This window comes from Lepidothrix coronata, unplaced genomic scaffold, assembly GCF_001604755.1.
Source record: "Lepidothrix coronata isolate B3197 unplaced genomic scaffold, Lepidothrix_coronata-1.0 Scaffold80, whole genome shotgun sequence".
Taxonomy (NCBI): domain Eukaryota; kingdom Metazoa; phylum Chordata; class Aves; order Passeriformes; family Pipridae; genus Lepidothrix; species Lepidothrix coronata.
The window spans coordinates 2512773-2538290 of NW_016690260.1; positions in this window are offsets into that span (position 1 = coordinate 2512773).

Sequence of the window (25518 nt, forward strand, 5' to 3'; positions counted from 1 at the left end):
CATAGGAAAAGGTCCCATAAATGGCAAAGCTGTTAAAGCCACTGAATTTTGTGTTCAGATGCTTTTTTTTTTTGCCATGCTCTCCCCTTGGGTTTGCTGGGAATGTTTGATGTTACAGTCCCCAAGGCTGGGTCAGTGGGCGATGGAGAAGGAGTGCCTTCTCCACAAAGCCACAAACCTCCTCCTTCTCCTCAGCAGCAGTTACCTCCCCAAAGTCCCCACTGAAACTTTTGAAGAGAATTCCTGGCATTGTGCAAGGCTTTTTTCTCCTAGTAGTGCTGGAACATAAGTTGGGTGTTTACATCTTTGGATTTGCCATAAAATTACCACTTCCAAAGACGTTAGTGTGTTAAAAGGTGAATATTACTAGAAAAGCAGGCAAAGGACCTTTTTATGGAGCACATCTACTCTCTGCTCTTGCTCCATGCCACACCTCAGGTTTTCTCCTTCAGTTTCAAGAACGTGTTTTGGCTCTCTTTCCAGACAAACTGAGGAACGGAGTGAACACTAGCCAAGTTCACCAGGTTTGATATACACTCACCAGCCATTAATTATAAAAAACATTTAAAGCATATAAAGGATACTAATATATAGATTTTGAGTGATGCTGTTATTAACCATTAAAGAACATGCTTTATTTAAATAGAAAGGTTGATGAGATTTTATCTAGAATCCATCTTTAAGACAAATATATGAGATGTAGTTTCCAAATACTCATTCGCTTTCATCTCATGATATTTCCTCTTGGAAAGCCTCAACCCTTCAGGTTCTCTCCATTTCTGCACAGCAGATGTTGGAAGGTTGTGATATTGATTGCATCTGTTTAAAAATGAGCCGTTTGCACCCACATCTTTAATCCAAGTAATATAAGACTACATTTGGGAAAAAAATCATAAATGTGGCTTTGAGCATATACACACAAAAGCCTAATATTACTAATGCCATCATCTTAAAGTATAACTCAAACAGACACCTACTATTCTATAAAATCTATTTAAAGAAAAACAGACATGATGTTCTGACTTACTTAAGCCAAAGTTTGCATTGGATGTACATTCAGGGCATATTTTGCCTGAATTGTTCAACTATTCATGTCATTTGGAAGGAGATTATTTCCAGTCTTCAGCAATGTAACTCATCTTCCAAACTCACTGAGAATCTGTATTATAGAAATAGAATCCCAGTGATTAGGTGATTAAGTCACTGAAACAACCAATTCAATTAAATATTTGGACTTCATTGTAAAGTATAAATTAACTGATAGTCAAGCTGTTTTGTTGTCTCTGGGGAATATCAAGAAATGAGAAGGAAATAAATCTTAATATTAAAATATGTGAGCTGTCATAACAAAGATTTTGGGAGAAAAATAGGTAAAATAAAAATGAGATTCAATTTTTTAAAAATTGAGCAAATATTGTACACTGCACATTTACGGAACTCTTAGAGTTACATCTTTCTCCTGAATGCAGGATAAGATTTTTTTCCATTAAGGTTTTTTTCTGGCTGGGAAAGGCATATGCACTTTCTGAGCACAGTAGAAACATACATTAAGCAAATATATTCACCCTTACATTGGAAAATTGGACATTTTTTTCTGTAGTAGTACCTCTTTTGAAAAAGCACAAATACTAAAAGTTCCTATTGTCACCAACTTCTATTCATGAAGGAAAAAGATAGAGGAAGCCCCACCATGCAGATAGTGTTGGAAATGCAACATTAACAGAAATGTCAAACCTGTAAATCTAATTAAAAAAATATTTTCATGGCAGAAAAAACAAATCACTCAGAAATCTTATGAAATGTTTGCTCTGATAAATTGTTAGACTGAGTCTGAAATTGGAAGAGGTATCTCCTTTGTTGTGATGTTATGGAGATGATGTTTTTCTCGGTGCCGAAACCCTTGAAATCACTGGCAAAATTCAAAGAATGAAAATATAGGTCTCAAGTGACAAATTGTATAAAAAAAAAAATCTCTTGAGCTTTCTTAGAAATTTTTCTATGAATGTATGAGATCAGGAAATAGTCTCACATTTTGAAGAAAATGAACTGAACGTTTCTTTTTCTACCCAAAAGACCCTTGCTGGGCTTTAGGGTCATGTAAAACCCAGCTGTAACAAGCATGCCGAGGCACAGGTTTTTCTGCCCGTCCACCAAGCAGCTGCAGTGGGGGACCAGCTTTTTCCTCCCTGTCCTACAAGCAGGGCATCAGCTCCAGCCCAAAGAACTAGTGTCATCAGGATAAAACCTTGTGGCTTTTGTGACATAATATATCCTTGGTTTTATCTAGACACTCAAGGGAAAGATACCTGGGCTGTGCTGGTTGCAATTCGTGTATGGCATCAAATGAGTTCAGCCATCAACTAAGAACAGATTTTGATTGCTACCAGTCCTCAACATGTGAAAGGTTTTCTCTTTCCCTAACAGTTCTCCAAGTCATTCAATTCTTCTACTCTGTCTTTGGCCCTATTTAGGAGCGCTATATGTAAATTAGATTCATTTGCCTTGCAGAGATTATCCCTCTCTGTAACATCTGCAGGCCCAGATTAGCACCTTGAAAATGACATTGTCTAACCATTGGGTGCTGCTACCAGGATCAAAAGTTATCACAATTTAGTAACACCCTTTCATCCATCACCTATTTATGATGTCTCATTTGCTTTCTGGTCCATGATTTCTGAGTGGTTTATTTGTCACAGAACTGCTGTCTGAGCCCTGGTCTGACCTGAAAGAAAGACAGTACTAGTTTAGAACTATTTTATACAACAAAACAAACATAGGGCAGAGAAGGGAAAAGAGCTTCCAATTATTATTTTCAAAGCTGACAAAGACTTTTTAAGTCCAAGTGGGCAGGTTTTTATTTTAAAGGCAATCTGAGATAAAGATTGCCTTGTGGGAATTTTTGGTGAAACAAACCTAAACAGATGCTTCGTACTATGATTCATGCAGATCACTAGCATGTTCTTTGAGAAAGCTGGGGTCATCAGCTAGATGAAATTAATAAGTATCTACGAAAAAGATGCCATCATCACCGTGCATTTGTCTTCAGACCAGAGTGAATTAAGCTGAATTTGAATGCAAATCCCCTGTGAAGGATAGTGTCCATATCCCCAGGAATCAGGTCTGCCGGTATGATCTTCCTCTACACTGCTTCCTCGCAACTCCAAGCTCACAGTGACTGCAGTCTGTATATTCACATTTCCACCATGAAGGTGTTCACATACCTTCATGATGGTTGCATTCTGTGTGGCCACCTACCTGTAACTCTCTTAAGAATACAGGAACTAGCACCCTGAATCAGACCCAGCCCCTTCAGCCCCAAGTCCTGTCCCTAATGTGTTTTAGGGCCATGTTAGAGCCCCATGGAGAAAGGGGTAACTATAGAATGAGACTTCTTGGTATCCTCCTGTTTTATGACAATCAATATTTTAAGGTATTTTACAATAAGAAGTTCAGTCTGGAGCATTGGGCTCATCACCAATAGATGTATATACCTGCTATGATAGTATTTAATTCCAAGTAACAAATCACTTTTTTTTTCACTCAGCTATAGTTTCACCATTCATAATTTCAGATTTCCATTGCAACTATATAAAAGAGAAATCATCCCCTTTCTGAAACTGAAAATCCTAGCCACAGCAGGTTCCATCTACAAACGCTTTTCCAGACCTCTGAGCCGCATCATACATCCTTTATTCTTTGCAGTTCCGCTGTGTACTCTCTGAAATGAGATAACCGGACCTGTGTGCAGCATTTAAGAAGTAGGAGCACTGAGGGCTGACACAGTGGCACACTGGTTTCTGCTTGCTCTTTCTCTCCTAATAGCTCTTACAGACTGCTTGTCTCCTCAGCTGTTGCAGAGCATTACGCTGGTGTGTTCAGACTTGGCAGTCTCAGAAACATCACTGGATTTGAGGGATATGGGCTTTGTTTTTTTGAGGCAGTGAAGAACCTTCTGTTTGTAGAGCTGTCCTTTAACTTACTGTGGTTGCTAATTCCAACGAAGAAGCATAAGGCCAATATATGGCTGCAGATACAGCTCTCCATTGTCAGTGAGAGCAGAGCAGGCTTTGCTAATAGAGTCATAGGTGAAGCACAGCTGCCATAATTAATCCCTGTGCACTAACGAGTAGCTCTGACTTCCTGGCTGGGACAGGAAGGTGTGTGGGAGAGAAGGGTGCCAAAGATTTGAAGGAACAATTCATTTAATTTTCTAGTTTCAGTTTTGACTGTAAAGCAAGGGTGTTCTTACTTGCTTTAAGTAAATATGTGTTTACTGGGAGAAATGGCTTCAGATTACAATGCGAAATTGATCCTATGAAAACATTTTATTAATTTTATTTGTTCAGAAAGCTTTGGAAAGCTGGTGGAGCCCAGATCCTTGACCAAATCAGCCTATCATTAACTAAATTTTACCCTTCACCCCTGTAAAAAAGAAAGGGTAGTGTAAATATTGCTCAGTCTCATTTTCTGTATTCCCAGTGTTGCTATTTCTGTGTCACGAAGGCCCTCCACGTATATTTAAAGTGCATATGCTGAGAAGAGCCCTTTGACTCTGCCCTTTTTGTTATTTCGGTTTTCAGGAATGAAATACACTGTTTATGTGACTCCAGGTTTTGCACTTGTTCATATGCTGTGTATACTGTTCATAAGCTGGGTTTATAAAATGGAATTACCTCAGCCACCTAATTTTCAACCCCCAGGTCCAGATGTTGACACAAATTCTTCAGACTCAAACACATTTCTTTCCTTTTGCTATTGACAGTTTTTATTTTAAATTTGTATTTTTTTCTTGCTACTTCCATAATAAAAGTTAAAGAATCTTGGTATTCAGCCTTCTCCTTCACTGAAACTTTAGAACTCCCTTAGAGACCACAATTTCTTCCTGCCTTGTTTATTTACTTTTCCAAAATATGCTTCTAAGAAGTTGTGGTTTCTTCTCATTGCAGAAGACAGACAGAACTCTATTAGTTCAAGATACCAGCCAGATCCTGCCCTGATACAAGACGTGATACATTTGGAGTGGGACCTGCAAGCACCTGTATTGCCTAGCTGAAGTAAACAGAAAAGCCTAGTAGAACTAGCTTTTACTCTGTGAAGTAACTACGAAGTCCAAATTTCACGATGTCCCAGCATTCCCTTCCTATCAGCCGACCTCCACACTCCTCCCCCCTCCAGGAAAATGTTGTTATTCTTGTTTAATATTAAAATAATTATACTATGACATTTGTTCTTAGCTTGGGAGGAATTACAAATCAGAAGTATCTGACTTTCTAATCTGCCATTTTATCCAACCACCTAAAACTTTCTCTTCTCCTATCATATAGGAATAAAACATTCTTCACCTCTGTCTTATCACTTGCATTTATTCAAATAAATGTTCATTTTTTTATTATTTCCCCCCCGAGTAAGGAGCTGAACTTCTGGAATTTGTGGGTCCCCATTTGTGAAATAGACCCAGACTATCTTGGAGGAATGTTTTAATAGAACGAGTGATTTCAAGGTAGGAGGTCATGCTGGTAGGAGGTCTTGAGCTAGACTCTGGATATATTAACCTGCTTGGAAGCTGGGGGAGGAAAACAGCCTGAAAGGCAGAATATTTGGAGAAGGTAGTAAAAGGTCAATTTGTGTGCATATGGCTCAGTGTTTGCCACAGGTGCGACATCTTTGTATATAATCGACTTTATTTTCCCAGCTTTGGCTGCAACACTTGATACATTCTGTTAGCAGACTGTAGGATTAACAAAGAGACTCCAAGAGTAGATAAAACAGGTAGATAGTCCTTAAAGATTCTTTGAGTAGGGGGCAAGTGGCAGCAAAACCTGAATGCTTGTACAGAGCCATGGCCATAGTCATGAAAAGATAAAATTAGAGGTAAAGCTTTTTTATTTACTTACTTTCTCTTGCTTTTGCTCTCAACACACACAGGAAATAACAAGGAGTGAGTGAGACTTCAGCAAGAAGTAATGTCCAAACCACAGAACCAGTGGACAAGAGAGTCAGACAAATAGCCTGTTCCAGGCAGATGAGACTACCCAAGAGGAAAATAGAGATTTATACTACACAGATGAGAAATCTGGCATTGACTATGAATTTGGAGATATTAAATACTCCCCGGTTAATGACAGGGTCATTTGTGAGACATGTGTTTCCAGCAGAAATGATCAGTGATAAAACAGTTCTAAATTGCAGATAAAGGCCTCAAAATGGTGAAGGCCACTAAACTGTCCTGGGAAAAAAATGGACACAAGGGCAGAACAGATATGGAACACCAGAGAGAGCTGTCTGTCCTCTCCTGCACTGTCTGGAAAAAAAATCACCTGGTTGTGGGTGCAACCAGGTGAATGGAGCATTGCTGAGAAACAGGATTAGGTGGAGAAAAGCCATCATAGCACAAACGCATGTGGGTCATAGCACAAAAGCATTCTGTGGCCAGTAAGAAGAGGAAGGCAGATGTTGAGGCAACTAAAGACAGAGCTGTTGTCACCAGGATCACCCACTGCTTCTGCTGAAGGAGAGAGGGTGGGTAGATCGATGGGCAGTATCTATTTGATCCTCCTGGGAGGTAGGTCCTGAGGATCAGCCTTCAAGAGCCCGAGATGTAGCTGAAGTTAGAGATAGTCTCCCCTGCCCTGCTCCACAGAATGCTCCCATGATTGCTAAGCTGCAGACCAGTTGTTTCTGCAAGACAGTGATAAAGGAGGCAGGTCTGCATAAACAGACATCGTTCATCCTCCAATCCCAGCAGAGACTGGGTCTGCCAGTGGCTGGGAGAAAACCATCAGGTAACCAAAGCCTCTGAAGACAGTTAAACTGAATATTGAAAAGAATTATTACATAACATTATTATACCTGATAGTGTATAGGATAGCATGCACCACTTGTAGCAGTGGCGGGCGCTGTTTTTCTGAGGTGGATGAGCCACTGGGCCGCGTGCCAATGCCAAAGGTCAGATGGAGAACATTAGGGCAAAGTTAGCCCAATGCTACTCCTCCGCATCTGATGTCTGTTGATTTCTGAAGAACGTTGACTGACAAGCCCCAACCAAAAGAAGAAACCTGCCCATTTGTATAGACAGGCATCTGCCTTCCTTCACCCTGGAAAGCCCAGGAAGAGGCCCGAGGAGACCTTGGGGGCCTCCTCAGTGAGTCACCAGCCTTGGTCTCTATGGGACAACCAGAGCTCCAGTCTTCTGCCTCAGAAGGACAACTGTGAATAAAGCAGAGCAAATTCCAGCAGCCCTGGGCGTTTGATGTCAGAGTCCCAGCATACTGTCGGGCAGAGCAAGACCAAGAAAAGTTTCTTTCCTCTGTTTTCTTTAGGTCCATTAATTCAACTTTGACTTTTTGAGCATCACTAGTATCCCAGAGAGGTCCTGATGACACATGTAATTACACCAAGCAACTACGTGATTTTTTAATTTTTTTTTAGTACTACATTGGAAAATAAGGTACTGCCCTTAGAACAACACCCAATCTGCATGTCTATGAGGAAAAAATAATATTTAATGCACAACAAAACTCTGTTAGAAGTGTCTAGGCATCTAACAAAGCGCTGAAGAACTCCAGGTGCTACAGAGATTAAGGCAGTTCATGGTTACTTGTAAAAGGGATAGTGCCAAAGAAACTACCCATGCTGCTGGGTGAAAGAACATCTGTGATCATGGCAATACTGTGAGCAGTAGTATCAGCAGACTGTCCTCAGAAGATGGACACTCAAGCAAGCCAATAATTATTTCTGCCAGTCAGATTGGGATGCTCAGCTGATGTACATCAAATACCGTGACCACTGAGCAATTTGGCCAGAAAAATACCAGCCCTAAAACAGAGTCAGAACTGATTTGCTCCATTTTAAAGGTAGGAACTACATGACCATGTAAAATTGCTGCTTCTCTTTCCAAAAAAATAGACTGTGTGGAAGGCATTCAAGCAAGAAGTGAGATCATGAAATTCAAGGTACATTCCTCAGACAGTAGGTTGTAATGCACAGCAGCAAAATTCAAATCATTCAGTACCATGGGAATCTGAGCACAAGACCTCTTCCCCTGGGTACCTACAAAACAAGCAAAAGGCAAGAATGACAGTAAAGAGCCAGGAGCAAAAACTGCACAGACAAGAAGAAATGTCTACTTGGAAATGCTGTGCTCTTGCAGCAATCCTCGCAGGGACTAAACACCAGCTCAGCAAGAGACCGATGAGTAGGAAAATCAAGACCCCAGGGTAAGCTGACAGACAGGCTGTCGGCAGCTACAGGCATCAGGACTCTGGGATAGACCAGTGGCTTGCAGCAATAGAGGGAGCCGAGGGTAAAGCCACTATAGGACAGTGCCTGTGTGGCAGAACTGCCATGAGGCACAAGGCAGCACTGTGATCTGGGCACTGGTGAGTACAACGGCTGGTACTCAGGGCAGCAGTGGAGGTAAAACTGAAGTTAGATCAGCAGAAGGCAGCACACAGGAGAACAAGGAAGACATAAAAAGATTTCAGGAATTCACTGATTTGACATAGTAGTGCTGGGGAAGTGAGTGTCCCAGGAAGCCACAGGAGCAGCAGGGTACTAGACAAAGAGGCTTGTAATGACTCATCGGTAGTGATAACACAAACAAGACATGGAAGGCTGGACTTAAGGGGCACACCTGAAAGACAAAAAGGCTCTAAGTACTGCTGGGCAGTAGCAGTAAAAGTCAGAGCCCAGCTCAGGCTGTGCAGAGGTGACTCCGAGCTCAGCAATAGCTGCCAACATGGTGACAATAAACAGCTAAGAGGGGAGATTAATGACCTTCACAGGCCTTGGAGGACTATGTGTGGCTGCTGCGAGGGCTTGGAGGGGGCACCAGGAGCTGCATCTGCATTTGCTTGTCTTGAATGGCTGTGGCGTCTCAGGTTTTACAAGTGTGGAGTCCTTTCATGTTGTTGTCCAGCGCCCAGAACATGAAACACTTGAGGTGAAATCCTGCCTCCACTGAAGTTAATGGGAATTTTGCCTTGAGTCTGGTTTCTCTCTGCTCACACTCTCTGGTATAAGGAAAGACAGATCTCACCTAAAGGGAGAGGGAGGGGAGAAAAAGGAGCCAAAGAAAAGCATTAGTGCAACTTTGCTGGTGAGTGTGTGCCGAGGGCACAGGGCTGGTGTCCCTCACTGCTGGGGACTGAGGCAGGCCCACGGCTTGCTGAGCTGAACAGAGACAGGGCTGAGAGGGCAGGAAAACCCTCAGCACAGAGGGAAGGAGGTGAAGTGGGGAGCTGGGAGGAGAACAAAAGCACAAACTGAATTAAAAGGTGCATCAAGGAGCAACAAAATAACAAGGGGGGGACCATCTCCGTAGGGCAGGAGGGGAAGCAGAACAGGCCACCAAAAACATGACTTGGCAGCACCAGCAACACACAGCAGAGTCGGGAAAAACCACAGGAACAGGTTCCCCCAATGCCTTGCTGCTGTCTTAGTTTTGCTGATGGATTGGCAAGGCAAAACACAGCCCTGCTGTGCTGCTGGAGTGGGTAACTTCAGGGCTCAGAAAAATGAGTAACGGGAAAGTTATCGCTTCGCGGAAAGAAGGCAACAACGTTACTGTCAGATATTTCAGTGGGATACCTGAATCCTACGGGTTAATCCTACGGGTTAATGAAAAATAAGTGGCAGAAGCAAGGAGATAGAAAGATCACACACAAAGAATAGTTCAGTATCTGGAAGCTGCATGAGAATTCACCATAGGAAAAGTAGCAGCTGCATTTGTCTGAGCGGTGTTAATTTCTTTGACCCAAGCAAGTAGATTTCATTATATCTTTGGAAGAGACACTGTGGAAGACACAATGAAAGACCTTGCAGAAGAGGTCTTTTCCTTAGCTGAAAGCTACAATTGTGATACGTACAATTCCTAATTGTCACGGTGCTAAAAGTGCTGCAAAAAAGTCAGAAAGAAAGGAAATTCCCACAGTAGAGCTGCCAGTGACAGATGACAGCAGTGCTGAGGAAGGTAAAAAAAAAAAAAACAGAGCAAGAGAAGTCTGTAGGTAGACCTATTTGGTGCTTTTCTTTTTTCCTTTGACTGGAATGTTTTCTTATGGGAAAGACTTGACTATATCAACATTTCTCTTTTTCCTTTCCTTCAAGAACATGTCTGAAGTCGATTTCCTCTTGTCTTGCCTAGAAACCTCTTGTCACTCTCTGGCCAAAATGGACATGAATTTCCCAGGAGGCTGCACTGATAGAGTTCAGTGTCTATGCCCCACAGGACTGGGCAACTGTGTCAGGGTCCACATCCCACCACCCACAGCACCAACACTGAAGCAAGGGCTGGGCTGGATCATCACAAGCTCTGGGCAGAGGTAGTGGGCAGGCACTGAGGAAGCAGAAACCTTTCAGTTTTCACTCTTCTCATTCATGTGTAAAGTAATTTCTCAGAAAAAGACTGTGGTTTCTATGCTCTTTCCTTGTGGACATAAGGGCGACCATCCTCGGCACAGATGCAGCTCTCAGTGCCACATTGCTTGCTATTGTGAGTCAAGCTGGTAGCCCAAACCCTGCCTGTCTCCTCACAGCCTCAGTTCATCCCTCTGCATCACCACAAAGAGTTGTTCCCAGCTCCTCAGGCTGTTGTGAAGCCTAATTACTGAGTGTTTATGAAGAACCTCATTCATTAGAGGAGCTTAAGCTATATAAGTGCATATTATCATCTAGGATACTTCAAGATGAAAGGCACTTAAGTGCTTGACAAACTGTGAAAGCAAATGTATACAGGAGTCATGCCATTCACCTCTGAAATGAAGCATATGGGCTGAGACATAACAACTGTCCTGGGCAGCAGCACGAGGTGGGAGCAGCAAACCCCCAAGGTCTGGCTAAATGTCCCAAGGCAGCAGCAATCCCACTGCTGGGGGCTCCAGCTGGGGCTGCCGGAGGGACCTCAGCACTGGGATTGGTGTCCCTGCAGGGCAAGTCTGAGCCGAGGAATGGGATGGCACCAGTCGGGCACTGCTGGACCACCAGGTTCTCGCCAGAGGCTCTCACATCTCAAAGGATACTGACAGTGAGTTTGCACCTAAGAGGTTCCCATTGTGGTTCTTACCTCGGGAGTAGAGGAGGAGGGAGGAGCCAGGGATGGGAGAGCATGTGTGCCATGTGTCTGTACCAGAGCAGGTCACCTAGGAGGTGCAGTGCAAGTTCAGGGCAGGAAAGATTCATTGAGCTACCCTTTTTATGGCTATTTTGCATGCATAACTTTGAGCTGAAATAAATACCAGTGGATGATTTAAGTCCATTCCAACAGGCCCTGTAGCCTTTCAGAGGTATTAGCAGTGTGCCTCCAATAAGGAGTGCTCTGTTTTTCCGTGATAAATCCGTGCTACACCATGCCTCCCACGTACACAAGTACTCGATTTCTGCAGCAAGTGGAGATAGCAATGAAGAGGCCTGGAAGGAAACCAGAAAATAGATTAATGAGAACTATAGGCCATTTAAAACACATGCTGTAGTGACAGTGAAGCTTTTTAGAGAGTCTTCATGAGCTACATCCATGGGCTTGCTTTCCCCAAGCTAAAAGTCTTGAAAAGCATATATTCCATAGCAATTTTGCCAAGATCCTCAGCAGCATAGGATTCGTATGTATTACTAAATTCATTTTTTTTTTAGTTCAGGTTCTTAAGTTGTGTATGATATCCTGATATCAAAGCACTGAGGAAAAAGTATACTGAACTATATTTTGGAGACTCCTTAGGGAAAAAAAAGGCTGAAGGAAGACTTCTTAAGTACATTCTAAGTTGCTGAGCCCTAAAGTATGTGCAGAAGTACACAAAAGCTGAACCAAAAGGACCCCACTCATGTGACTTACATATTGCTTCTTAAGATATGGGACAAATTGTTACATATTTTCCACCTACTAATCATGGGGGTCTTTATTTTCCAAATGTTGGTGCTCTAATTTGTGTTTTAATTCTGAGGTCGTCCATTTTTGTCTCACTAATTGCATTCACAGAGATCTTATCGTTTGCACTGTCCATCTGTGCAAGATTGCTTATTTTTTATACCCTCTGCTCTGCAATCCTCTCCCCTCCTACCAACCTCTTGGCCTGAATCGCATTATTACTGAAACTTCTACGAACTTGTGTGGTCATAGAAAACTTTTCAGTGGGCACTTTAACCTGACTATAATGAATTTTGGGCTGTGTATCTATTTTACTCTTTTTCACTAAGTTTTTCATTTCACAACAAGAGCAGATGCTACATGACATATCTTATGCTGAGCTGAGTCCAGGGCTGGGAAGGGGGAGAGAGTGGGATCACACCACACTGTGCAGGACAGCAGAGAGTCTCCTCACAGCTCCTGCCGTGCACCAAAAGGCTTTAGTCCTTGTATGTCATGACCCTCACTTTTATCATCCCTGTGACATCCTCTGTTGCCTCTGACATGCTCTAACCAGCCATTGCTGTTATCTTCCTCTATAGACAGGGCACAGGGGGACTCTGTTTCTGCTCTGTGTGTGTACAGGGGCCAGGTCCGTTACTTATCTACAGAGCCATACATGAGCAGGACAGTAGTTATCAGCAGGGTACCTTGCAGCTCACCAGCCAAACAGAACTGCAGCCTAAGACAATAGCTAACCTCTGCTGGCATCTGTAGTCTACTTATGTCCATCTGTCTTGAAACTCCCTCAACTGGGAGTCTGGAGAATCTTAAAACTTCCTGAGCTCTCCACTCCACCTGACTCCCAGGAGAGGCATTTTACTCACTGCACCTCTGAAATTGGCAGTGTTTTTACTCATACTGCTGCATTTAGGACCAAAAATGTTGGCCCATACAGATGAAGACACCCTGAGCTGATAAAGACACACTGACATGATAGTATATATAACAGTAAGAAATTAGTATTATTGAGTGCCACTTTTACGTGAAAAAATTTTCTGCATTACATGCAGAAAAAGTAAATCAGCCTTGTGTTGTATAAAATCAGACTGTTATTTTACAATGAAAGAGCATAGCCCAACACAAGGCGACAAGAGTACTGGCATTTGGGTGTATCTTTGGTTTTTCATTAATATTTTCTCATAAAAAAATCAGTGATTTAGAGGATTTATAATAGAAAGGATCCTGTGATGCAACAAGTACCTTCAGCTCCCTGAAGGAGAACTGCAGCACCTCTCCAAGAAATGCCCTACACAGTCAGGGACTTGTTCTGAAGAAGAATGAGCTCCTTCCAGCATCATTGACATCGAGATTAATTCAGCAGAGTTCTCAGATACGGTTAAGTTTCAGTAATGCAGGATTTCTTGCAGCCCAAAGTTAAGGCTTTGAGAACTTCAGCATCATGTAGAACCATTCCTGAATACATATAAGGTGGACATGGAGGAAATATGATGCCCCCCTCTAATATGTAGACATTAGCAAGCAGGTGTCTGTGAGCAAAGAGTAAAGTGGAGGAAGAGAGGATGTGAGGAAAAATCAAAGAAAATGCAACATCCAGGCAATTATCTTGCCAGGGTGAAGGCAAATTCACAAATAGTGTATGATGCAGTACTGAACCCCTAAAGTTCTATAAAGTCCTGAAAGTATACAACTGAAGGCACAGGCTGACTGGATTCTCCCCAGCCCTGCTAAAGCTGGAAGATATCTAACTCAGCCTTTAAATATTGACTATTCTGAATGGAGATATGAGAAACACACTTAAATCTAACACAGAGCTGGATCTGGTGTGCCAGCTTCAAAAGAACAGCTGCTGCAAGTACGTTTCCCAAGGGTTGATTAAACATCGGAAGGAAATTTCCAGAGTTAGAATTTACATCATGAAGAAGTAACTTTAAAAATAAAACACAGCCTAAAGTTTAACAGAATGTTTCTATACCAGCTGCTTCTGGAAACAGTTGCTTAAATGCAGAAAATATTTCTTAATAATATGCTGTGCTGTTGCATAAGAACAGGAGAGGGATATTGAGTAGGCAGAAAGTCAAAATGAAGTAGTTTCTCTTTCTTTACCCAGCTTCACTGATACACAGGAGGGAAACAAGAACCAAAAATTGTTAATGAGTGAATGAAATGTTACAAGTTTTTCTTTTTTTTCAGTGGTAATAAAAGGAGTGTTATTCCTTGCTTGTCATAGGGTAGGAGTAAGGGAGGATAAAGAAAGGAGGTGGGACATATAGAAAACATTCCATGACCCTCAGGGAAACCAAAGAAACCCAGAAGTGGCAATAGGGCTAGTTCTGCAGGGGAGGACAGAGATGGAGAAGGGCCTGCTCTACCTGCTAAGGCTTCCCTCCTTGCCAGGACTGAGGCTAATAGGACAAATTCACAGGTCACCAAAAGTTGCCAAAAAACACCTTCTGTGTTTCCTTCAATCTACCTTCATTTACTTTATTTTACATGTATTTAAAAATGTACATCTTACATGTGGAGAAGCTGAAAGATGCTACAAGGCAAAACAGTGTGTAAATAACAGCAATTCACTTTCTTTTTGTCAGGTGAGCCCAAGAATTAAAGAGGAGTCTAATTTAATTTAATGGGGAGTCTAATTTAATTTAATGGGGTCTAAGCTATGCTGCTATCATACAGACACAGTCTAATCATGCCCAATGTTCCTTCAATCAGCGCTAGTACAAGTATGACCAAGGCTAATAAGTCTTAAAAATAACAGAAGGGGACACTTTTCTTTAAAGAAAAGGGTTTTTAACCTTTACTGCAAAAATCTGTTCCAGTGTTTTGCATTAGAAAATCTGTGAAAATATTCAGTGAAAACAGGGGTTAGAAATCAACCTCCCTTTAACCTGAATGAGACCCTTTTCTAGTAGATTAATAGAGAAGTTTGCCTTCATAACACAGGGTCAGAGCTGGTCAGCTCATTTATAGAGTGACTTCAGGAAAGCAGACCTTCCTGCCTTACACACACAGAGATTTGGGGGAAAAAAACCCAAAAACCAACAACCAAAAAGGGAAAAGAAAGAGAAGACATTTGTCAGGCTGTGCTTAAGGGCAGGCCCCATTTTCTGTGCTGGGAGGACATATAGAGTTCAGTCACAGCACAGAACAGTCAGAGCTCCTGATGGCAGGAAAGAGTCTGACAGGGCTTGTTCTTCCCTTCCCAGGAAGAAAGAGAGACTTTTCCAGGGTCATTCTGTGGGCAGGACAAGCCATGCCCACTTGCTGGAAAGCAGTCGACATGAAAGGAAAGGGTTTGCAAAGCCCAGTTTGCAGTTTAGTGGGTTCATCCTTGGTTTACGCAGCTCAGAAAATGCATGGGGTTTTCTGTGCAGCTGGGAGAAGCTCAATGTTACCATTCGAAAAACCACACTGGAGGGCTTCCCAACTTTCCTTAAAATTTACACAGCGAATAAAGCTGTTATGGTGATGTAAAGGGTCGTAGTCACAGTATAAATTACTCCTTCAGGAAAACACTGGGACTTTTCCTATATATCTGTGGGAAGAACTTTAGGGTCTGCATAGAGGCCCTCATATATCAAGTCAATCCCTTTGGTTTTGTGACAAAATGAAGTCTGCACTTGCAACTGAAGGGCATTTGGAGTATTTACCATGCAGAAGACCTTACATCGCAGGTGATGAGGTTCAAATACTGCAAACCTTTAAAGATTAATAAAGAGCTTTGTGCTCTATTCTTTCCCTGCTTATTTTGGGTGTGAATAAAAAGTAATTCAACTAAAGTCAGTGAATTACAACAATTACCGATATGGGAGGAGAATGGGCTCTTTGGATAGACTCCAAGATTTCATCATACCAGTCTGCAGTCTGTTTTCTCACCATGATCCTCTTTTTTGTTATTTTGTCAAGTCAGGGTGAAGGAGATTAAATCCCAGCTCCAATAACTGTTCAATAGTTTAAGGTCTATAAAATATTTATGCACTCAGCAGCTTGCTTCTGCATAATAACTTTCAAAGATTGATAATGTTCCATCTCTGAGGTTTTTGACTGATGGCATTAACTTTTAACATGCATTGTTTTACTGCCCCGAGTGCTTTCCTTCCCTTTGGCTACCTCCAGCCTGGCAGAGCCCGCACCACTGTCGCATTGCAAGGAGTGGTGAGTGCAAAGTATGATGAGGAACAGGCTCAGGAGTGATGTCCGAAGGGAGCCTTTGCTGCTGCTATCATTTGGATCACTGATAAACCAGAATCCTGGAACTGACCTAACCTGAGACACTGGGAGTGTGTGGTCTGGTCCCTGGAAGATGGTGATCTACCTGCCACTGGGGACAGCTGCCAGCTCTGTCAAGGCTGGGAAAGGAAGCATGAGATCTTCCTTTCGCTTGACAATTCTCCAGCCCCTGCAGTTTCAGAGCCCACCCGGGTCTCCTTTCACATTTGGGAACAAATCAGCATCACATACGGGTAAAAAAACATGGTCAGGAAAAGAAGAGAACCCCTATTTTGAGGGAAACAAAGCAACAATGGGCTCAGCGAGTCGTTTGTGGTCTACTTGGCAGGACCCAGATCGCTTTTCTTTCCTAGCTCTGCACAGTGATAGAAGCAGGGCTGCAGCACTTAAGGCCTTGGCACCATCATCTTGGTTGGGATTTGGAGTTATTCCAGGAGGCCCAAGAAACCTGCACCTCAGGCCAAAAACTGGGAGTACACAGGACTGTTCTGGATGATTTAAGGTAGATAGCAACAATCTGAAAAAGCTTATTGCCTGGCTACCCCTTCAACCTATGAAAATGTTTGTGGATAGTTCCAAGGTTTCAGCTGCTGCAACAACGTGGTTACTTCTCTTTAGGAGCCTTGTTTTTCCCAGAAAATATTTCCACCAGCAAAAAGCTCAAAGGAAAAAATCGGTAAATTCACAGGAAAATCTGCAGTGGCGTTTGAACCTCTCAGTTAAGAAAGAACATGAAAGCTCCTCACTCTCCCTTCTCATTTCTTCTGAGAAATACCTTGCATTGGTTATTTCCCAACTTCATGTTGGGATAATGACAAGATCAATAAAGGACAGAAATATTTTTGAGCCATTTCCAGGAACAAAGCATATGAAACTCAGCTATGTCCTTGGACTCACACAGTATCATCTATCGTTTGCCATGGTGACTTCACAGTCATGACAGCATTGTCTGAATGAGGTTCAAGCAAGTTGTTTAACCTCAGGTGGCTACTGGCAAAGCTGCTGTGCTTATGATATTTGCCCATTCTGATTACCCAGTCTTGGGTTCCCAGAAAATTATGAATCATTATGGGTCACTTTACTTTCTGCACATTCACTTCTAGAAGAGACTATTGGTTTTTCTACATTAGGGGAGTATAGCGGCATCCTCCTTGTGAGTTCAGTGTATTCCTCAAAAAGTAGATTCGCCTGTCTGAAAAAAATTTTCCCATAAAAAATTACCACTGCAGCTGCAATTTCCAAATAATCATCAGCATTTGGAAGACTATAGGAAAATATTCAGGATTAAAGGAGTCATTGCTTTGCATGTGAAACTGAAACTCTGAAAACGGCTTGTAAATTAGAGTCACAGTGTCTTGAATCCACACCTTTCCCATATATGTGGGGAAAGCAACACAAGTATCCCAAGATACTACCTGCCTTATTCTGACACATTCTGCTGATGCTGATTCTGAAAAGCTCGAATCTGATGTCTGCCACATAGCTACGATATGTTGGTCTTAAATAAAATTCTTAAGAAAATACATTATGGAAAAATGTGATGGTACTCCCTGACTGAAAATGAAGGAAGTACAAGGGCGGTTTAAAACCACACCACACCCATGCAATGTTGATGTTTGAAGATGGAAACAGAGATGTAATGGAAGCAAGACATGGTGCAAAGAGGAGACGCGGGATGTGGTGGGAACCATGGCATGAAGGCTGCAGTGCTGTCGTGCTTACAGTGAAGACCTTGATGTCTGGGTCTTCCTGCTTATTCACAGCATTTACCATTGGCTTTTCTGCCAGCAGTCACACATTCCAAGTAAATCCTGGATTGCCAGTCCTCTGCAAACNTCCAAGTAAATCCTGGATTGCCAGTCCTCTGCAAACATTACACTAGGAGCTTTAACTATGAGATAAAACTGATAGAAAATATGGCATTATATTAATGGAGCTGTCTAGAAGGGAAAGAGTTAAACATGATGGCTGGTAGCACTAACACTGCCACTGTCAATGTGCAGAGATCCAGCTCTGGTACTAGGAGGAGGAGATCTATGTCTCAGCCCAAATGGCTTTGGGGATATGTGTTATCTTGGATGTTTTCAGTCACAGAGAGTGATAGTTCATTAAAGAGCCTGCCAGTCTCTTACTACAAGCTCTATGTCCATCTTCCACTGTGGTACTCATGGTCAGTGCTAGCAAGTCAAAAGCTCTTTCTGCTTTTTTTCAGTTCAACATTTTTATAGTTCTGGGCAAATTCTAAACTCTCAGTTATGGTGCTGTAATTTTCTTGACATTCACTATAAATATGTGTGTATGAGAGAGAAATGGAAAGAGAACAGGGAATATTTCTCTTTTGGCAACACTGTTATGCCATTCCCCTTAAAAAGGAAAATACATGATGTTTATAAGTTATGGCTGTTGTAAATGTCCTTTTTTATGTACTATGTAAAAAAATCTTAATTTATATTATTTCAGTAATAACATTCCTACTAAATTCAAAGGTGCAGACTCATGCCCTAAATAGGAAAATCTTTTGCAAGTTTTGTGGATAAATGAAGAGAAAAACAGTGTTCAGAATAACTCCCTCACACGTATTGGAAAAATGCTAGTCTTTAGAGAGTTGCTTCAATAATTTCGGGATTAGCATTTGGACAACCTGCTGATGTTCAGAAAATCCCTCTCTAGAACAACGAGACTGTGTGTCAGTGGGGAATGTGCTCCACTCCTACAGAGACAAGGCAAACATATGTTCATCCAGAGCGACGACTGTACCACTTCAGAGAGGTTTGCTTCAAGTGACTGTCATGACTCCCAGTGAATTGGGCTTTTCAAATCCTACCAAACTCTTCTATCTGCTTTAATTTCAGCCAGTTTCTATAAGGATTTCATAAAATATTTGAAGATAAGGCAAACTTCAGCAGACAGCTGTTTCCAAGAGATTTGTACAGTAGCAATGATGCTGGATTTCAGAAAGTCTCCTGGAAGGATGGCTATGAGGAAGGTGGTTGGGACTAGGAAGAGGATGCAGAAGCAAGAGTTAGATCTAGCCTGCTTACAGCCTAGAGAGGGCATGGGACGGTTAGGTCTTGGCTTCTGAGGGAGATACTTAGAGCAAGGCAACAGGAATGAGCAGAGGTGCCACTGCTCTCTAGAGATACAGCTGGCTCAGAGCTTCATGTCACCAGACTCTGCCCAGGCATGGCCCAGAGGTGGGACCTCCTCCTGAGGCTCAGCACCCACTTGTGCAGCATTTGAGAACCAGATTGCTCCATGACATTTGGTTTTATCAGGTTTTTAGAGGTTTAGAAATCTGTTTTCGAATGCAGTCATTGCCTGAAGGGGTTCTGACCCTCATCTCCTTTTTTGAAGTGTACCCAGCTGACAAACGTAGAGTGACAGGGAGTATCAGTGAGGCTGTGGAGTAGAAGTGGGATGAAGAGCATTACAGTGACCATACTCCATTGTGGATTTACCCCTCAGTCACAAGGGATCAGAACCTTGGTTTGCAGAAGGTTGTTGAACATGCTCTTCTCTCAAACCTATCAGAAGTTATCAGAAGTTATCAGAATTATTCCTCTGGCTGTATGGGTTTGAACAACATGGGAATCTGCTCTCATGGCAATGAGAGATTGTTCCCTGCAGGATACTATCTGGAACTAATGTAATTTTCCTGCATATTTGAATGAGAGGCTATTAATATGTATTGACTGCTCACTTAGCAATAATTGTATCTACTTCGTTACTAATGACAGTAATGTTGCCATTTAGAAATTTTATTAAAAATTTGCAGCTGAGGTGGTATCTCAGTTTAAATACTGCATTCCTACTTAACGGAGCTTAGGTCAGAGGCAGCCTCTTTGATGGTTCTTGAATGCAATGGAGAAAGTTGGATGTTCGTAAATCATTCAAAAACTTTCAAAAAGCCCAGCCAAGCCCCTTTAATGATTGATCCATCCAGAAATTACAAGAGCTAGAGTCAAGGTGAAAATCTTCTCATAATCCTCTGCACTGCCATTGCAGTGAGTTTCATCTGAATTAGAGGACCAAGGGCACTTCCTACCTCACATCTAGCTACGTAACCTGTTGAAATTCCAAAACCATCCAGGGGTGATGCCTGGATGCATTCTCTGTCTGCTGTGGTTTTCAAAGAATGGAAAAGGTAAGGAAAACTTGATTTCAGTGCTCTGGATGATGGGCTATAAGTGCACCAAGGAGCATGCCTGCCTAGTCTAGGTATAGTTGGTCAAGTCTCTAGCTGCTGAGCTCTTCAGGTGTGGGTCTAACCTTTTAAGTGAGAGAATAAATTTTTAGTCTGCTAATCCTCATGCCTGTACAGGGCTACATGGTAAAGTGTGCCTTTCAGGTGTGGTCACAAGAGGTTAAACATCTCAGATACAGATACTGTATCTGGTTCTTTTTTGATGAGTTTTGTTGCAGGGATCATTGGTCAAAGCAGTGGGAAGCTACTGTCCATTGTCTGCATGGCCTTTCCCACATAAGCTGGCCAGTCTCACCTCAGATTTCACGGCCTTCCACCCTTCAAATAGCATCTACAGTCTTGCTAATAATAGCCTTCCTCTGTCTGACAGAGCCTCACAATGTGCTCTGAAATTTTAACTAACATCTCACATGCCTATTAATCTCTTGACAAATCAAATAAATTAATGGTGAAATGAAATCTTGTGCCATAAGTGGATGGGCCTTGTAAGGCTTAACTCAGCAAAAATACATTGAGATGTCACTCAGGCAGGCATTGCCAGGATAAGAGGGGACTTTCTAATAGGATTTCATTCCCTCTTCAGAGTTTCCTCCAACACTGGAGTAAGCATTTTATTGGTCTTGCTGACTCACACCTTTAATTAGGAAACAGCAATGTTTTCTGTTCTCTGAATAACATGCTTAAATAAAATGTTACAAGTACTCAAACATATTAAAATATTTAACAAAATATTCCATAATTTAATGTCATATATATTTCTTGGCACTAGTGAACTCCAAGAGCCTGAAGCTGTAATTGAACAATAAATTTAAACCACGATTTCAGCCTATGTATTATAGATGTGTTCGGGATCTTTACCAAGCTCCCCGCTGACACCATGTCATCAGAATTCCTGTTCCTCAGACAAACTCTCTCTGTGCATTTTTTATAGAAAAGTCCTGGTATTGCAACAGTAACGTCTGCAAAGTCATATTTGACTGTAATTTTGAGGTCTTAATGTGTGGAAATTGGATACACCTATGACACTCTTTACTTCAAAGCTGAAAGATAAACACTAAATTTATTTCTCTGACTAGAGATATTTTTGGGTAGGTTATTTTCTGGCTTTTTATAAATACCTTAATAGTTTATTCACATACAGAACTGGCCATCTGTGCATCTTGATATCTAGAACATTTACCATTTCAATCCTTCAGAGATCTTTATCCTCTGCTAATGGAATCAGATTTAATCATTAGAGATGCTCTGTAAAGATTATGAGAAATACTATTCAGTAGCTATTTAGCAAGCTAAAAGAAGGCTCCTTTTCCTCTAGCCTATTGTGTGAGAACACCCAAATTCTGTCTTGATGCTGGATCCATAGCCAAGTTAATCCAGACTGCTTCCATTCAGTTTATGCAAAGTGCCTCTAGCTCTGGGAAATGCATTTGTGATTTTGCAAGCACGTATGCTTAGGTTTGAATTCAATCACTTGCCTCTGTTGTGGCAGAGCAATAAGGCAAGGGAACAAATTCATAGTCTGCTTCTGCTTTCATTTTGGTTAACATTTCTCCTTGAGGTTTCACAGGGCCTTAAGAGAAACTGCTCTGCAAAAAGTCTTCTATGCTCATGCCCTCCATGGCACAGGAAAACTGACCAAAAAAAAAGTGCCAAGCAATGAAGGTTGCCATGTCCACATTAGGGAAAAAAAATAGCTCCTGCTAAATCTTACTGAGAGATTTGGGAGTGCTCTGCTCCAAAACCGTTCCCCTGAGGTTGACCATCTGTTGTTACTGAACGTGCTCCAAACCCCCTGTTCCTGAGCACGACTGTCGAGAAACTTGTGGTAACACAGACGTTGCAGTCTGGACACTCAGTTCTCCCATGACCCCATGCTGCCTGGTGCCCAGCCAGCGAGTGGTGACAGGCTGTCCCTACCTGGGCAATCAGGAGCCAGTAGCAGGGTACCTGCCAGCACAGGGAGCTCCAGTGGCCATATCATTCATACCTATATGTGAGGCTGTGATTCGCAGGAGGATTTTATAAAGGTGCTGTTGATGGGACACCCATTTACCCTGGAGCACTGTCAAATGTTACCTCTTCTTGCTTTGCCCATGAAATTATGTTCCATAATTGCAAAGTGTTTTGGAGACTCCTTCATACTCCAGTCAATGAGAATTAGATAATTCTTGCATTAGGCTGGCATAACTGAGCAAATTCTGTAGTTCGAAGCTAGGACTGGGTCTCTATGAAGATCTTTTGTTCTCATGTGCATGAACTCATTTTTGGTACTGTAGGATTTCACCCCTTCCCTTTACTCTAGCCTTGAGGGTCATTTACTTCCTTTTTTGTATGGTATTCTGCTATTCATGATGTCCCTTAACATTAGGTCACCAGCTAATTTGTCTGCACAGTTCTAATGGTTTTGACAAGACTTGTTATCAAAATAATAAGACTCTGGAGTCTCGCCTAGTAACCTCCCTCCAGCCCCATATTTCTTGCAGGATTACTCATTGTCTCCTTTTCCTTCACACTCCTATCTCTAAGCCAACTTCTTACTCACCTTCCATTTTACCAACTGACTCCGGCTTTTCCATTTTAAAGAAAGGATTTCCATATGACCTATAGCAAAATATCCTATTGAATTCCAGAGAGTTTGCTGGAATATTCTCTTTATTAAATAAATTTCATGTTTTATCAAAGGCAGTCTGGCAGAAGTTACCTTAAAATTACTCCTGTTGTGCTTTATCACTTTTCCCCTTCACATTCATTTCTTTAATTACAATTTTCTTCAGAATCTGTTTTAAACCATGAATACTGCTGAGACAGACTAATGAGTCTAGACTCAATCTGAGCACTTTGTTTTCCTTCTGAAGCATCCTTCTTGACATTTTTTTGACAGTTTTTTTCAGAATGCAGGGATGAGATCATCCAGTTCTCTCAACCAAGTGCATTGAACTCCTTGAATTTTGTTTCCACCATGATTTCCAGCTCTTTTTACCATCATCTGTGTTTTTCTCTCATGATTAAGCTCATCACCCTTGTGGGAAACTGAGGCAAAGTCTGGACTCAGTGTCTCATTTCCATTTCCTTGCGTTTTATGCTGCTGAAAAACCCTTACTCTTTTGCCTCAAGCTTTGCAAGATCAATCTCAGTTTTCCTTCGGCAGTACTAAGTTTAGCTCTGTTCCTCTCTTTTCACATATTGGTCCCCTTTCCAATCTTTGTACAGATTTATTCTCTTCCTTACATCTCTCTGTCTAGCCTAGTCTGAAGTGGAAATCTGGCTTCTTGCATTTTACCCTCTTTGGGATGTAGATTTCTGATCCAATTTTTGACATGTTTGAATGTATTTCCTTCACCTGCAAGTTCAGGACTCAGCCTTAAACCCCAGGTCACTGGACTGCTGGAGGACATGGGATGCAGCTGTAGCAGACAGTAGTGTGTGTTTCAGCTCTGCCGAGTATCCAAATTTCCCTGCTGAGGTTTCAAGCTGCAGGCTGGAGAATTGTGGGCTATAGTTTGAGAAGGAGGCAATTGCTACAGGTGGCTGCTGGGGGAAACAGACCTTACTGTGATCCTGTCCTGCTCCCAGGTGCACACACAATATCCTACTCAGTCCTTTGCCCTGAAATGCAGGTACAAGCCCTGGCAGAGGATTTACTCAGCCACAGGTGCTCTGTGTTTGGACATGACAGAAAAGAAAACTGGGCAAAGGATGCAAGGTTCACCTCACTATGGAGTGGGGTGAAGACACAAAATAGTCATGAACCAGGTTTTTAACCCACACTGTCTGTGAGGATTATTGCAGATGATCATCTCAAGTTTCCCAACAGGGAAAACAGCGGGAGTTCATGCTGAACCAGCATTCCATAGGCTGCAGGCCAAAGCTCAGCAGTGGCCAAGGTACAACCAGTGTAACATAGGATGAGGAGGAAAATAATGGACTGGTGCCATTCCTAATGATGTAAAAGTAATCCTGAGACAGTCTTCCTGCTGTTCTGTATGTCCTAAGGCCCATGGCAGGGGCAGAACACTGGATGGATTATAAATACATTCTCAAGTAATCATTGTACCTGCTTTGGAATAGGAGGTGGAGATGGTAAAGAAGCAGTTTTTACTGCTAAATAACTCCCCTACAGAAGGGAGTCCTGGGGAACACTGAAGAAAAGTTTTCCCCAGTAAAATAGCACAAGGTATCCCCGCAGAGTAATGGATCTGATACTTTCCCGGATTTTTGTTCCATCATTTGAGTCATTTATGCCACAGCTGAGGTCTGGGATGACTATGACTCTGGGGTTTTGGTCTGTTTGGGTGCCTAGCAGTGCACGGCAAATAGGGGAGGCAGGAGGCACCCAGTGCTGCGCTAGGCCTGGGCACTTCCAGCACCTGCCATTCCCTCAATGCAGCCCTGGTTGGTCTAGAAACAAAAAATAGTTTCCCATCAAAGGATTGGCAGCCAAGCATTCAGGAGCTTTCTGAAGAATCGCTGGCTGTGTCACTGGGTGTAAGCACAGCTTTATGTGCGTGTCCCGGTGTTACAGACGGGGTCGCTGCAGGTGCTGGTCCATAAGCCCTGGTCCTGTTGGTCCCAGCTGGTGTGTCTGGTCCTGCACACCCACAGAAGGGCTGCACTGTGCGAGCACAGGGAAAATGCATGTGCAGGGTGCAAGACAGGCTATGTCCAGGCCTCAAGCACGAGGCTTAGAGACTCTCAGACAAGTGAGTCTTTAGAAGGCAAAGCCATGCCCATGAAGCCTTGCAGTGGTCCTTTTGTCAGTGGTCACCGCAGTGGCTGCACAGGGGGAAACATCTGTTCTGTGGACAACACACTGTGTTTCAACATCAGGAATTTTGGAAACATCCGTGTAATCAACAAAACTATGAGTATTTCTAATCTGTAGCCCACTGTACAGTATAGAGACTTCATTAAAGTAATGAAAGCTGAAGTCCCATCTGTCATGAACTGGCACTGAAGTCGTGCTGGCCTGTAACAGGTGAAGATCTGACCCTAAAGCCTTTAAAACATGTGATAGCATCTATATCTGGGAGTTCTGCAGCACTGAGCACTTCTTCCGTTGTATCTTTTTTTTAAAAGGCGTCTTCCTACAAAACCAGTATTGCCAAAAGGAATAAAAAAGGACAGCATGACACACTTAAATAGGAAAATCTTACACTGAGCCCTTAAAATATTTCCATATCTTCTGTGATCTTTGGATGCATATTTACTGATAGATTATTTC